Source organism: Jatropha curcas, chromosome 4 (assembly GCF_041381405.1).
Source record: "Jatropha curcas cultivar XTBG-Jc1 chromosome 4, XTBG_Jcur_1.0, whole genome shotgun sequence".
NCBI lineage: Eukaryota > Viridiplantae > Streptophyta > Magnoliopsida > Malpighiales > Euphorbiaceae > Jatropha > Jatropha curcas.
In genome coordinates, this window is record NC_143154.1 from 7,447,979 (window position 1) to 7,463,167 (window position 15,189).

A 15,189-nucleotide genomic window follows, 5' to 3' on the forward strand; every position below is an offset into this window, starting at 1 on the left:
TGTAGTCTTGAAGATGGAAAGAATTTTGCTAAAAAATTTTCAGGTTGGTTCCTCCCAAGTAATGAAACTTCCAGCAGGGCATGATTGCAAACAAGAACATGCTTTATCCCTTAGAGTGAAGGGAAATAGTCTCAATCTTATGGCATCTTCAGAAACTCTGTTTTGCTTGAAAGTATCACAAATCTCCAAAAAATTTATGATGTGGGCATTGGGATCTTCACTAGGCAAGCCTCCATACTAAATTGAGGTGGATAGCATTTGAATAATTATAGGCTGGATCTCAAAATTATTAGTTTCCACCCTAGATCTGGTGATACTTGAAGTGGCCCCATTAAGAGAAGAAGTTGTGTAATCTTACAAGGTGCGAATAGGAGGTTGGGGCCTTTGATTATCTTGATTGAGCTGATGTTACAAAACTTGTTGTTCTTCTTGCAATAGTAAATCCTCTAATTCCACTTCTTCGAGAGCTATGTTTTCATCTTATTTGTTCATGCTCTCGTTCTCTTCTCGTATCCTTGTTTCTTCGGCAAGTCCTTTCAATTTCTGGGTAAAAAAATCAAAGGTCCAAAACTAAGAGATCTTCTTTGCATAAAACACCTGAAATTTCTTGTAAAAGAGAAATTAAAGTAACAGAAAAATAAATGTTAAAATTAATAATAGGGTAATTATTATTGATATTGGTAACGCCAATCCCCGGCAACGACGCTAAAAATTTAATAGGGCAAATTCGCAACAGCACGAAATCGCAAATAAGTAAGAAAGAGCGAGTAGAGTATCGCCCCACGAAGATTGTATACCAAATACCAAAATTGTGTTAACCTACTATTATTTAAATGACAATAAAGAGAATAGATTGAAAAATAAAAGAAAGCAATAAGAAATCAAACAAGATCTATGAAAAGAAATCAAGAATTAAAAGCTGCTAGGGATTTTGATTTCACTTCATTCTATCCAATTTATTTTATTAGTCTGATAATTAATTTTAATTGTTCAAGTAGAAGAAACAACCCTAAAGTTACTAATAAGCTCTGTCGATGTATTATTAGCTATTTTAACCCGATCTAATTATTATGTTTTACGGTTTGTTTATGAATTCATAACATAAGGTCGTTAACCATATGAAAACCTCCCATGAATTAAACCAAATAGCTTATGCATCGAGTTATTATTCCCATGTAATTTATTACATTTTTCATATCAAAACCCCTTCTCCCAATAGTGATTAATGAAATAAATCAATCCATATTAGAAACTCTACTTTAAAGCATTAAGTTCGATAATAAATTATACCTTGAACGAGGAAAACCAAATCTAATATTATAAATTGGAATATAAATTAAGCTACATCAAATCTTTAGCATAAGAGTTTAGCTCGACATAATAATTAAATAAAAATCAATTAAACTTGAAAATAATTTCATAGGCAATATGAATAATGAAAATTAGAAACAAGATTATGAGTTTAGATATAAAAACTAGTCAACGAATAGCGTGGATGGCTTTCTTGATTCTTTACACAAACTTGAATGATTGAAGTCTTAAAAGAAAGAAAACTAAGAGAAAAGTAGAATAAAGATCTAAGATCCAAGCTTCCAAATTCCCCACACTCTGAATTGTTGTAGTGATCTCTCTTTATATAAACTTCGTAAGTGTCTTCAAATTCAAGTAGGAAACTAGTTGGCCTAATTAGGAAGAAATATTATTTGAGTAGAAAATTTATTTTGTGTTGTATTTCTTAAAATTTCCTACTCAAATAATATTTCTTCCTAATTAGGAGTCCTCTTTCATAAAATAGGGCCGGAACTCAAACAAGGTAAGTCTTCTATCATTCCCATGTAGCTCCATGCATAAGCACGCTTAGGCTTCAAATCTACAAGGGCTAAACAATTAAATTCGGCCCACTTGAATTTTCAGCTTTCTTGGAGACACGTGTTTTTTACTGACTTGGTCATGTTGAGCTTTTAATCTTCATTTTTCGGCTCCAACCTTCTTTGATGCAAATTTTGGCTATTTTCCTACTAAAAACCCTTCAAATCAAGCTTATCAAGAATCAAGAAAACTTAATTAAAAACATAAATAAATCTAAACAAAAATTAATCAAAGTAATTAAAAATTTTAAAAATCCTAATAAAAATTAAACTATAAAATATAAGACCTATCAGGTTCCGTAGGCTAATACTCCTTAGAAAGCTTCCCTTCTTGCTAATGATATTATTGATACTTGGGCGATGCTTTAGGATCTGATGTACTCGGTAGGCAATGGTCTCTCAATCAAGTTTTGGCAGTATCACTGGCTCATAGAGGGTGTGATTCTTTACGAGGCGGCTATACTGGAAGTTCCTATTGATCTTATGGATGATTGCATTGCTGATTATCTTGAGAATAGGAATTGGAATTGACTTAGAATTTCCTCTTTTCTTTTGAATTCAATTCTCATTTGTATAATTGTTGTCTTCCTCCATCTATTGGACGTGGTCCTGATTAGATTTGTTGGCGTTTCATGAGCTTTAGTCAATTTTCATTCAAATTTGCCTATTAATGGTTAACATGCATATTAACATTGAAAGTCTTGGGGATTGGTCTTTTATTTGGCGTTGGCATGGATCTCAGCAGATTCGACTATTTCTGTGGTTAAACTTTTCATAATAAGCTTCTAACCAATGTTGAATGAATGAAAAGATATCTAAGTGGAGAGCCATATTGTATGATGTGCATACGTATGTATGAGACCTATCACTATGGTTTTAGATATTGTGTTTATGTTAGTCAAGTATGGGCTAGTATTTAAGCTCCAATATGGCTTTTTTCTATGACCCTGTGATCCCGTTTAATATTTGGTTCCTTAATAATTTGAAAAGCAAAGTAATCCACAGTTCTGGGACGCTTTGGGCCATTATTTTTTGTGTGGCTTATTGGAAGTTATGGAAGCATCAGAATTTAAGGGTTTTAATGGTGAGCTCTCGATAATCATGATGGTGGTGCTTGACATCCTCTCTTCTGCTAAGGATTTTTTCATGGTTGATATGGTGGTTTCAAACCTAAGTAATAATTCTGCTAAAAAAAAGAGTTATGGATTTCTTGGTCTCCTTCTTCTTTGCCTTTTTTACAAACTCAACACAAATGATTCTCTTATGGATAGCCTAACATGTGAAGGTGGTTTACTAAGTGACTACACAAGTATATGGATTCAAGGCTTTGTTACTAGAGTTGGTACTTATTCAGTACTGGAGGCCAAACTCTGGGCTATGTACAGAGGCTTAAGATGACTTAAAGCTTAGAAACTTAGTACCTCATAATAGAGTGTGATAACTCTATTGTTGTCCAACTTGTAGAGGTAATTTGATCTCAAATGTTGGTGTTTTTCAGTTGGTTATTGCTATCAAGAACCGCATGCACAGTGATGGAACTGTAATATTTCTCATGTATATAGAAAAGCCAACCATAGTGTTGATTTTCTATCAAAATTTGCTAGGAATTTTCCCTTGAGAATCCATATCTTGTTAGACTATAAAAAGTTATTAGAATTTCTACGATTGCAATATATATGACTTGTAATATTTGAAGTATTAGTAATAATGTGAATTGTTAAATAGGTACATCATGACATGGAATTGAGAAATTAGATTTGGGTTGAATAGTCCTATATTTATTAATTATTGCATTATTACATATATTGCTTGAACGGTGAATCTTAGGGCCAATTGTAGTATGAAATGAGTTGTTATGTATCTGAGTGAATATGTTAAGTTGACTAGGGGGTTTGGAGATTTTAAACTTACCCATATCTTAGTACTAGTTTGGCCTAGAGAAATAGGTCATAACGCTAGGGTTTTCTTATATATATAACATGATTTCTTCCTCTTTCTTATCCTCCCAAGGAACAACCTCTAGGTACTGGATGCAACTCTCTGTGATTTCTTCACAACCAAATGCAATTAATACCTCAAGTATACCAACGGCAGACTTGACAGAATCCAAGGAGTCTAAAAGTAATCTGCAGGAACATACAACAACCTCAAAAAATTAACATGATGATCGTAATTAAACTCCGAGCAATGAATATAAGAAAATGTATCGGATTCTAACTTTGAGAGCCTGTCGAAAAAGAACTTGCTCTGGTCTCCATGTCTATAAGGCTTGAATACTCCTGTTTTGTCCATGTGTGAATAGGAGAAATACAATATTCAGTCTCACAAGAATGGATTACAAAAAAGTAAAATTTAATCAAATTAATGCTTTTTTTAGAACGACGATCGAAGGGATAATAAGGCAATAGAGAAAATAGGAGAGGATGATTTGGAGTCAAGAAGTTGATTAGACAGAACTGATGTAGTTTACTTTTTACTACCACAATCATTCTCATTTGCACGTCAGCATTTCGTTAATTCTCTAATAGAAAACCTAATAGATTCCTTTTATTGAAACATCAATTAAAATTTGTGTAAATCACTATTATTTGGATTCTATTATAAGGGACGATTAAATTTAACTTAAATTTAATCACAATTAAAACTCTTTGTCCTTCTCTATAGATGTGTTTAATAAGATTTGAACCCAAAATTTCTTCCTCATTCCTTTCATTGAAGCCTCAATTAAAGTTAATACAGTAACAAATTAGAAATTAGGATCGCTAATGTAATCGGTAACGGTGACCATCAGTGAAATTAAGCCATAAAAAAACCTGACATAATGCCGTGTTTGACTAGTCAAACATGCGTAAACGTAACGCTATCGAAAATTATCTGGTAGCCAGCTCATGCTTTGTGTAGGCCGTTCATTTTGTACCACCGCCCCAATGTCAAATAAGGCAACAAACAAGCCGACAACTCAGCCACGTTGGTTGTTTCTTATCCATCGATTTTTCCAAACGTCTATTAATCATGTTCGTCCATTTCTTCACTGCCGCTATATAATGATATTACAGCCACACCTTCTCTTCCATATCTTATCGTATTTCTTTCCTTCTCTTTCTACAAGCTCTGCCTAACTTTTCTGGTTCAGATCTCCTCTTAATGGCTTCTTCTCAAGGATTGTGGCTTTCGCTGTTGAATGGATCGTTTTCCGATCTATTTTCAGATGGTGGTTTCAGGGCTTGACTCAAATAGGGACGTGTAGATATCAGGTTTGTGTAATAATAGATCTCTCAGCTTTCCTTCATATGCTAGTTATATTTCCACAATATTTTTACTAGACATGTTGTGAATATGTATTTCTGAATAGATCTTGCAATGGTCGTGTAGCTTGCAACTTCGAACTGTCCATTGAATTGATCTTCTGACTGGTATGGTTTTCTTGTTTTGGTGATTAGCAAGAAGGATCTGAAACTACTATTTACGCCTTTTCGTGTCTTATTGTGGGTTGTGTGGCTTCAGGTTCGGGTCATGAAAAAGCCGTTGAAAGTGTCTATTCCTTTTTCTTTGGTAGCTGTTGCAGGTGGTGTAAAAGGACCTGTCACCTTAAGGATCCGCTCGGCCAAGATCAGTGCGTCTGCCTGTAATTAATGTGTGGTTTTTGTAGCAGACGTTTTGATCAGATGTTAGGAGGCGGAAAAATATATATCTCCACATATATATATGTTTATATTCATGTCTCTGGATGTAGAAGATATATCAGGACGAGAAGCCCATATATTGTTTGATTGATGGAGGGGGCTTTAATTCTTTGGTTGATATCTTTGTCATCGGACCTTTGCCATGGCAGGTGCGCTTGCATGGCAGGTCACCAAGTACTTAATAAAAATTACTCTTTTGTGTTTTTGAGAGGAGATCGCACGGGGATTTGCCCGGGTTCTCCTCTCCTTGCGCGTGTTTTGTCCTGCTTTTTCATTTTATCCCCCAACCATAAACATATCCATCTCGGAAAAGGCTATCAGGCGCATCAAATCAAGCACAACGTTTTATCAATTGCTCAACCAATTCACAACTCATCGGATTTGGATTGAAAGGTATTCTCTAATATTCTTTTGATATATGAATTTGTTATAATCAGCCGTTATGAAGCATCATGAATTATATTCCTAAAATGTTCATCTGGGGAATGCTTTCTTTGCTGGTCAAGAGGACATAACTAAAGCCGATTTGTATGTTTGACATTGGCAGTTATTTCTTATTTAGTGGAGGTCGTCGTAACAGCGTAACTGTGCCTAAGGTAAAAAGGGAATGCGTTTAATATTTGCAGAAATAGTTGTAGGTATTTTTTATTTCAAGCCAGAAGGGTATTGTCGTGTATTACATTTGGTTTCACTTGAGCCATAAGTCGCTTTCATATAATGTTTTGTTGGTCTGTCACATATATTCTATATATATATATATATATATACACACACACACACTACAACACCACCATTGCAAAAGTAATTAAGATGTCCATGTTTCACAATTAGTTTTCTTATTATTATGCATTTATAATATTGTCTATCCAAGCATGTGTAAATTGAAATAAATCCACTACAGTGGCAGTGTAAAAAATTTCTTCTAATATCATCGCCTGTTGGAAGATCGTGTGGTTGTCAATTTACAACTTACGGTGGTTTAATTTGTTGTACTCTTTATTTTCAAAGAGTTGTATTTGTAGTGGGTGTTTGAGAGCGATGGAAATTGTAAGTCTATAATGTTACTGATGTTATTATGCAATATAGTGTTTGAAATACTAGTGCTTGGTAATTTGTTGGTTTTGTAAGTCATTAATGTTACTGACGTTATTACGCAATATAGTGTTTTAAATACTAGTGCTTGGTAATTTGTTGGTTTTGATGGGCTAAGAAGTGGTTTGGTGTATGGAAAGCCTCTGTGGTCTGTTCGCATGCTGCTGCTTGATCGTGGAGATGATTGCTATTGGCATCAAATGGTTTTTGGAGGAAGGGTAGTTGATCTGGATTCAAGTGCAGAACGGCCATAATACTCATCTCCGAGGTGATAAAATTAAGTCCTATGATTTTCTTTTCTTTTCATTGCCAGAAATAAGTAGATTTTGCAAATTCGATGGAACATTAGTTAGTTATATAGTTCTTTAGCGTTTACAATAGTTATAAGTTGCTTTTGAGCTCATTATGATGATAATTTCAGCTTCTACAAGGAGTTTCTTTTTGTGCATTTGTCCTTTATTTTATGTCATATTTAACTTGTACAGGCTCATGAAAACATATAAAGGGTCTGCTTTGGGTAATGTATGTTCTATAAATGTCTCTAACAAAGCCCAGCGGCAAATAGGGTCGTTTTAACTCTATGCTTAAACCAAAACCTTATGCACATACTGTGAAAAAATCAGCTCTCATCTACTCTTTTTCCTCGTCTTTTACTAATGGCTTGCTTAACCTAGTCTTAAATATCTTTTCCAAATGTGTCGACTTAAACATCTTAATCTGAAATATTTGCATGGCAATGTTTCTCTTTCGTGGGATTTCTAATGTTTACTGGAAGAATGGATATCTGTTGTTTCTGGGAATTAGATGTAAATTTAGGACTTAGTATTTAATAGGATCTGTATCGTAATGGGGAAATCTTGCCGACATCAAAGGTGGTTTTGTCGGAATTTTACTTGCCGTCTTCTAACGTTCTCCCGCTATATCTCCTGAACCTTAGGATGCCAGAAATTTACTTTCAGCCTTTGGAAGGCGATTTCTTGATTTATTTGAAGCAAAAGTAAAAATCAGATTAGATTGAACGTCTGGTTCTGGGATTACCTTTTTTTTTTCTGGTAGTAAATTTTGTATTTATAATTAATAATTTTTTTTTTTTTTATAAAAATGCAATCTAATCAATATGGAAATATATTTAAGCAAAAATTGTATGGTTAATTTATCTAAGTATTTAATTTATTAATAATTGTTGACCTACTAGAATCTTTTTTTTATTTAATGAAGGGTTTGAATTCTAAGCGTATTATTATTTTATGTATGCATATAAAAATTAATAGATTTATTTATTTTTCACTTGGTTTGAGCTTTTTTTATTATTTTTTAATTTTACAAAATTATCCATTAATTTTGAAGTTGAATAGTTTTGTTCTATAATAGTTTTTAAAATAAATTTAGGACGATTATAATAGATTTGTCTGTGAAAAGGAGGAGAGTTGAATTTATTTACGCAGAATTAGTGATTTGACATTTTTCATTTCTATTTTTGAAGTACTTTCTATTAGTATGGATTAAAAATAGAAATTTTTTTTTATTTTTTTATTTTGAAATTTTAATATCTGAAATATAGAATTAATTAATTACTTTTGGGGAACAGACAGATTGGTTATAAATTTGCAACTAATGTCTTGATTTTAGCTCTGTTGTATAGTTTCTTTTTTGAAGCGAAAACCAAGTTAAGTCGCATATTTCGAGATCACTCTGGTGATGTTATGAAGATCTGTAAGCTCAAAATGGTAGAGCGCTCAATGCCCTGACCAGGGTTTTGAGAGGTTGGTGGTTCAAATCCACTCGGATCTAACGGTACTAGAAATGCTAAATTGCATTGTTTTTGTTTTTTTTTTCTTTTATTTTTTGGGGAGATGTGTGTTTGTCGGGGCTGTTTCATAGTGGTTGCAAATGAATGAATATTGGTGTCTGCTGATATTTTAGTAGCAGTTGCTTAAAATGAACATTAAAGCTATAATTGTTTTTATATATTTTTATATATTATAATGTACGCTAGATATTTTTTTAAACATGTAATATTTATTGGAATATTATTTTTAAATAATTATAAAAAATAAAAATATTTATGCGAAAAAAATATAATTTAGTTGGAAGAAAGAAGCAAGCAACGTATTTATTCATTCTCATTCTATTTCTATTATAATTTCATTCAGCTAAATCGTCACCGGTGTCGTGGTGTAGTTGGTTATCACGTCAGTCTAACACACTGAAGGTCTCCGGTTCGAGTCTGGGCGACGCCAATCTTTTTTATTTCTATCAGTTTATAACCGGCTCTTCCCTTTTTGTAGAGATTTTTTAACACACCGGACGATAAAATGTCCTTTCACCGATTTAATTTCACTTATGTTCTCTGAAATCTTACATCACATCACATATAGATTTTTTAATTTCAGTCAAATTAACACCACTGAAAAACAGACTTGGTCTCATTTATTTTTTTAGGTTTCCTGATTGATTAAACGGGCTGTTTGGTTTTAGATGTGGAGACGGATGCAGGGCAGGGCCGGCCGGGCCAAGGGGCTGTGGCCCTCCTCAAAATAAAATAAAAAAAATTAATATATATATATAATTTAGCTTTTCCACCCATAATTAAGTAAAATTATTTTTTTCTTCCTAACTATTTGGGCTGGGTTTGCTATCAAAACTTAGTTTCTTCTCTTTTAAGTTTATTTTTGCTAGATATATAATATGCTTTTTTTTTTTAATCGGTAATAACTTGAAAAATCTAGTCAAGGGTTCTATCTAAATTTTGGATGCTTATTTCTTATATAATCCATGTTACTGGATAATAAAAGAGAAAGGAGAAAAATTTGAGAGAAAGGGAACAAAAAAGAAGAGAGATAAAATGAAAAATGTGTGAGACAGAGAGATAAATCTAAGCTGGAGGAGAGACATTTTCAGTGAAAATAATAAAAATGTCCATGTGCTGTATAGTAAGCTTTCCGATGAATGGAAATGAATTTAAACTGCGGTTTAGTGTTACAAAATCGAAGTTTAAATATTTTTAAATGCAATCAAGGCTATCCAAATTCAAAAAACATTTTAAAATTCAATTAAGGCTATCCAAGTTCAAAAATATAAAAGGTTTGTTTATTTTTATTTGAATTGAAGCACAATCTTGAAATTGTTAATTTCCTTCTGTCTTTTTTCCTTTTTAAATTAAAAGGAAAACAATTACATGATTTGAGAACAGTGGGGATCTACTTTCTAAAAAGAGGGGTCAATTATTGACTTTTTTTATTATATATATATATATATATATATATATATATATATATATATATATATATATATATATTTGTCTAAATTAATTCATTAAATTCAATTTGTTTATGTCTTTGACTCCTTTTTCAGAAGATTATAAGTTTTTTTTTTTTTTTTCGAAATCTGCCACCGTTTGAGAATCATCCATTGTCAAGACATAGCAAGAAAAATTCATCGGATGGTTCATATGGCTAGAGGAAGGGGGGTTGATTCAGACATGTGGAGTATTTATTCTAGATTTTGTTCTTAGAGGCATATCCTCTTTATCCTTGTAAAAAAAAAAAAGGTTGAATTTTACTGGACAATATTTGAGGAATATTAAAAACAATAGTTCACTATAAGGAACCATCCAATTTTAACTATCGGTTAAAAACATTATTAAGGATAATTTAGTTCTATTCTAATTAGAAAATTGTTAATTTTATTAATATTTTATCGGTTGATTAAAAATATCACTAAAAATAATTTAATCCTATTCTAATTAAGAAAATTTTAATTTTATTGATGGATTAAAATTATATAATAATTTTTAATTATATTAGTTATATTAATTTCCTTAATCAGATTATTTTTTATTAATTGGCAAATATTATTTCATTCTTTTTTTCGTTTCATTCTTTTCTTGTTGCTAAGAGTTGACAAAGGGTCTACAAATGGGTTAGCAACGGATCTCTTTCCGTTTCTAAAATTACAACCTACATTGATTTTTATTAACAAAACCTATTTCATTCTCTTTCGATTGCTAACAATTGAAGGGTTTTACAAACGGGTTAGCAATGGAATTTCTATAAATTGCTAAACTTATAACCAAAATTAATAACTTGTTTTGCAGAAATATAAAGCTCACTGCATACTCTTTTCGTGTCGCATCTTTTGGTGTGCCTACTTTTCCTTTTCTCTCTTCTTCCTCCCTTTTATTTTTATTTTATTAATACATGTTTAAATTTTATTTGGATTGTAAGATTAATATTTCTCATGGTAATATATTTTATTTTTAATTTTCAAGTATTTTGATGGAAGTAAGGTAGCCATGAGAATTTCAATATTCAAATTATAATATAATAAACAATTTTTTTTATTATAGGGGAAGTGAGATACGAACTTGAATTTATTATCAGATCGTATATGCACTTATCACTAGGTGACAACTACAGTTTGTATAAAGAAGTTAAGTGTGGGCTTGGGAAGGTGTTAGGCACCCGAGCCCACCCGGCCATGGCACCGACCTCTAATTTATTGGTTTATCTAGGTAAGAGTTGATTTTAATTTTTAAACCTAATTCTTAACAAAAATCTTTTTGAAAACATTTTAATTCTGAAAATCAGAAGATTATTTTTTCACATTGATATGGCATAATCACAAATATAAAATAAATTGTTTCCACAACAACTAATTAAACTTACAAAAAAATGAGGGAGGAGAAAATAATTACATCCCAAATAATAAACAAACTTGCAACTAATTAATTAGCACTGCTTTTAAGATAACCTACAATTAATTAATTACATCTCCTCTAAAAATATCCGACTACTAATTAATTACATTCTCACAAATAATGAGTAAATAAATAAATAATTTAATCAAACAATCCTAACCATTCATCTAAACGATATAATATACACCCTTAATCATTTATCTAATAAATAAATGCAATAACCAACTAAATAATAAAATTTCAGATGATTAATTATAATTACAAAAAAATAATAATTTAAATTATGATGCAAGGAAAAAGTTAAAACTAGTTAAATCAAACTCATTATTACTTAGCTAAAAAAACATCTAAAGTCAAATAAAATTACATAAGTTGTAAAAATAAAATAAATAAATAAATCTAGAAGGTTAGAATTAAGACAAATAAAAGAAATATAATAAAACAAAATGAATAATTAAAAAGAAAAAAAAGGACAATAAAGATAACAAAACCATCAATTGTATGTTGCCTCTAATCAACAACTGGTGGTACGTAAAGCTTAACAACAGATGTATAACCCTCTTATGTACCAGTGTGTGTCTGATAAACAAATGAGCAACTGGTGTGTAAAGAATTGTTACTGGTACATAAGACTTAATAACAGGTGTGTAAACCTCTTACGTACTAGTTCATATCTGGTAGCAAGAATGTAATTCCAGCATTTTTATGGACAAATACCACTGAAATAAGCAACAAAAAACTCAGGTTTCTCACCCATATTAACACCAAATCAATTGAAATCATCTCAAGTTCGTTTTTTAGAACACAAAGCCATGTTTGAGCAATTAGCTCAACAAGAATCAGATTTAATTCAGAAAATAGAACACCATCAATGAACTCTATCAAAACTACATAGAAAAATCTAATACCTCTGGTATAGATTAGTTTGTTGAGTTTGAGAACTCAGAGTCTAAACACTTATAAGGTATAGATCATAAATAGTAGCTACTTTTAACTAGAACATTAGAGTTTCCATTAAAGAATAACATGACATTATGGATTTTTGATGTATTAATGCTCTGAGTTTAAGAATTTTTACCTTTTTCTGATTCTTGAATTAATTTTCGTCCTTTCCTATTTATATCCTACCATCAAGTCTTTTTAATCCCTATTAGTCTTTGTATTCTATTAGACTTTTACTCTCTTTAATTCCCTCACCTTAGCCTTCACGTTTTTTGTTTTTCCTTGTCTGGCTCCATTTATTCTCTTTAATTTTAATCATTTGTTGGCCAACAATAATGGTTATACTCGGCTATGGGCTAATTACTTGAGCCAAAACCTGAAACTAAACTTAATAAATTAAGCTAATTTCTAATATGAGCAAATATTAACCTTGAACAATTTTTAAACCCAATAATTTCATTCTCCACAAAAGCCCGATAGATAGCTTTATATAAGAAAAGTGTGAAATAAATAATCTGAAAACCACCAATGTCAAATTAATTAAAGAATCGAAGAATTTTCATCATCAAGCATAAAGGGTGAAAAATCGAGCGTTAACAATATGTATACTGATAGGTGTCAGTTTTACAGTATTTTTAGTATAGTTTTTAATTAGAATTTTAGTACATTTTATCACTTTGATTTATTTTTATTTCATTTTAAGTATAATTTTTGTTCAAAGCTTCCTTGAATCATAATCCACTTGATCTGAAAGAAATTTGCAGGATTTTGGCACAGAAAAGAGCATTACAAAGCAAAATAGTCAGAGTCTAGCACGCCCTGATTGTGCATCATAGCACGCCCGTGCTAAACTAAGGGAAATCAAGTGAACAGTCAGGGGCTAGCACGACTAGCCCGTGCTATAGGACACGCCCGTGCCCAAAGGAACCTCAGGGCGCGTCTTCCTAGCACGCCTGGGATGAAATTTATCTTGGAAGGTCAGAGCCTAGCACGCCCCAGCCGTGCTAGGGTGCACGCCCGTGCCACAAAGACTCCTCTGAGCATGTTGCATAGCACGGCCTGTGCTCAATCATTCATAGTCCTAGACTCTAGCACGCCCCAGCCGTGCTAGATGGCACGCCCGTGCTTCGAAGGCAGAGCTGACGTGAACTAAAAACGCAAACCAATCCTTTTCTCACATGGGCCCGCCTCGGATATTTTCCTAAACGTGCTAAACCAGATCTAAACCCATTTAGGAAGAGAAAAGAGTCCTAACTAAGAAGAAATCCAAGGCCTAAACAGTCATGATCTCCTAAAGAAGATTTTGTACTTAATTAGGATTCTATTTCCTAAACGGAGTCAGATTTTCCTCCAGGAGGTCTATATAAAGAGGGGAGCTATTCATTGCATAGACCATCTCGAAATTGAGTATTTTTTTCTACATAGTTCTCTCTCTCTCAAAGATTTCAAGCATTCAAGATTTGTGCCAAGATTAAAGGAAGCCATCCACATAGCTGTTACCTAGTTTTTATCTCTAAACTCTTAATCTTGTTTTTCTTTTCATTGTTCATCACTGATTATGAAGATCTATTCAAATATTACTAAGTTTTTAATTATTATGTCTAGCTAAACTCTTATACTAGGGATTTGATGTAACTTAATTCGACTTCAATTTATAATATTAGATTTGCTTTTCCTTGTTCTTGTTATAATTTATTATTGAACTTAAAGCTTCCAGGCAGAGTTTCTCCCCTGGATTGATTTATTTCATTAATCACTATCGGGAGAAGGGTTTTTGATATGAAAAAGGTAATGAATTACTTGAGAATAATAACTTAATGCGGAAGCTATATGGTTTGACTCAAGGGGGGTTTTCATAAGTTAATGAACTTAGGTTATGAATTCACAAAATAACCATAAAACTTAATGATTTAATTTATGTTTGATTGCGCTATTGGAAGATAGGTAATTAGATTAGATTAGAATAGCTAACAATACATCGGGAGAGCCTGCTAGTGACTTTAGGGTTGTTTCTCCTACTTGAACAATTAAAATTGATTAACAGACTAATAAAATAAATTGGATAGAATTAAGTGAAAACAAATTCCCTAGTAATTTAAATCCTTGATTTCTTTTCACCTAAATTTTGTTGCTTGACCTCTTTCTGTTTTATTTTTGAATTTACTTTCCTTATAATAAATCTCTCTTATCGTCGTCTAAATAATAATAGGTTAACATAATTTTGGTAATTGATATACAATCCCTGTGGATATGATACTCTTTCACTCTATATTACTTGTTGCGATTTCGTACACTTGCGAAAATCACTGTAATATACCAATTCAATTTTCAAGAAAAGTTTAATTCTCCAATTTATATAAGAATCAAGTTTTACTTTAATATAATACAAATGAGTTCCATTTTTTCAAGGTAGAGTGGAATTTGAAATTTGATATTATTTTAATAACAAATTTCATAGGTTTTCTCCCATGCGAGAGTTTTACGGTTTTCTCCTTTGTGAGTGATTAGGGTTTTAGCTTTTGCAAGTGTTGTCCCCTATTTTGTGAGTCGATTTGTCTTTTTCCAAGACCACGAGTTGTCCTTTCTCCTCGTCTTTCCATTCATTTTTTTTGCCTATTACTTTCACTATTTTCTTTTGTGTCTCTGCTTTCACATTTTTCTTTCTGTCTTTCTTTTCCTCATCCCTGATGTGTTGTTTTTCTATTTTTTAGATATTGATCTTCTGGGTTCTTGGTTTTTCTATAATCCAAGTGTTGAAACTGACTGTGAGTTTGATGTTTTAGAATGAGTTCTAGCAATAACCATACTGTTATGGAGGATGAACCAATTGAGATTCAAGAGCAGCCTGATGTGAACAATGAGGGAGAACCTATGCTTGGCTGGGAAACTATGGACTGATCACACT

General features: G+C 32.0%; 1 long non-coding RNA gene and 1 other non-coding gene across 3 annotated transcripts; both read left to right on the plus strand.

Moving 5' to 3' along the window:
• The first annotated feature begins 4,928 nt into the window (after positions 1-4,928).
• Positions 4,929-8,999, plus strand: LOC105647898 (uncharacterized). 2 transcript variants are annotated; one of them, XR_016320462.1, is made up of 4 exons: positions 4,929-5,122; positions 5,221-5,281; positions 5,373-8,437; positions 8,797-8,999. It is a non-coding gene; the product is annotated as an uncharacterized LOC105647898 (long non-coding RNA). The 2 variants fall into 2 exon arrangements; XR_016320463.1 differs by lacking the exon at positions 8,797-8,999 and having other exon boundaries at positions 4,933-5,122; positions 5,373-5,944; positions 6,099-7,091.
• TRNAV-AAC (transfer RNA valine (anticodon AAC)) lies at positions 8,810-8,883 on the plus strand. Its single transcript has one exon. It is a non-coding gene; the product is annotated as a tRNA-Val (tRNA).
• Positions 9,000-15,189: the final 6,190 nt, after the last annotated feature.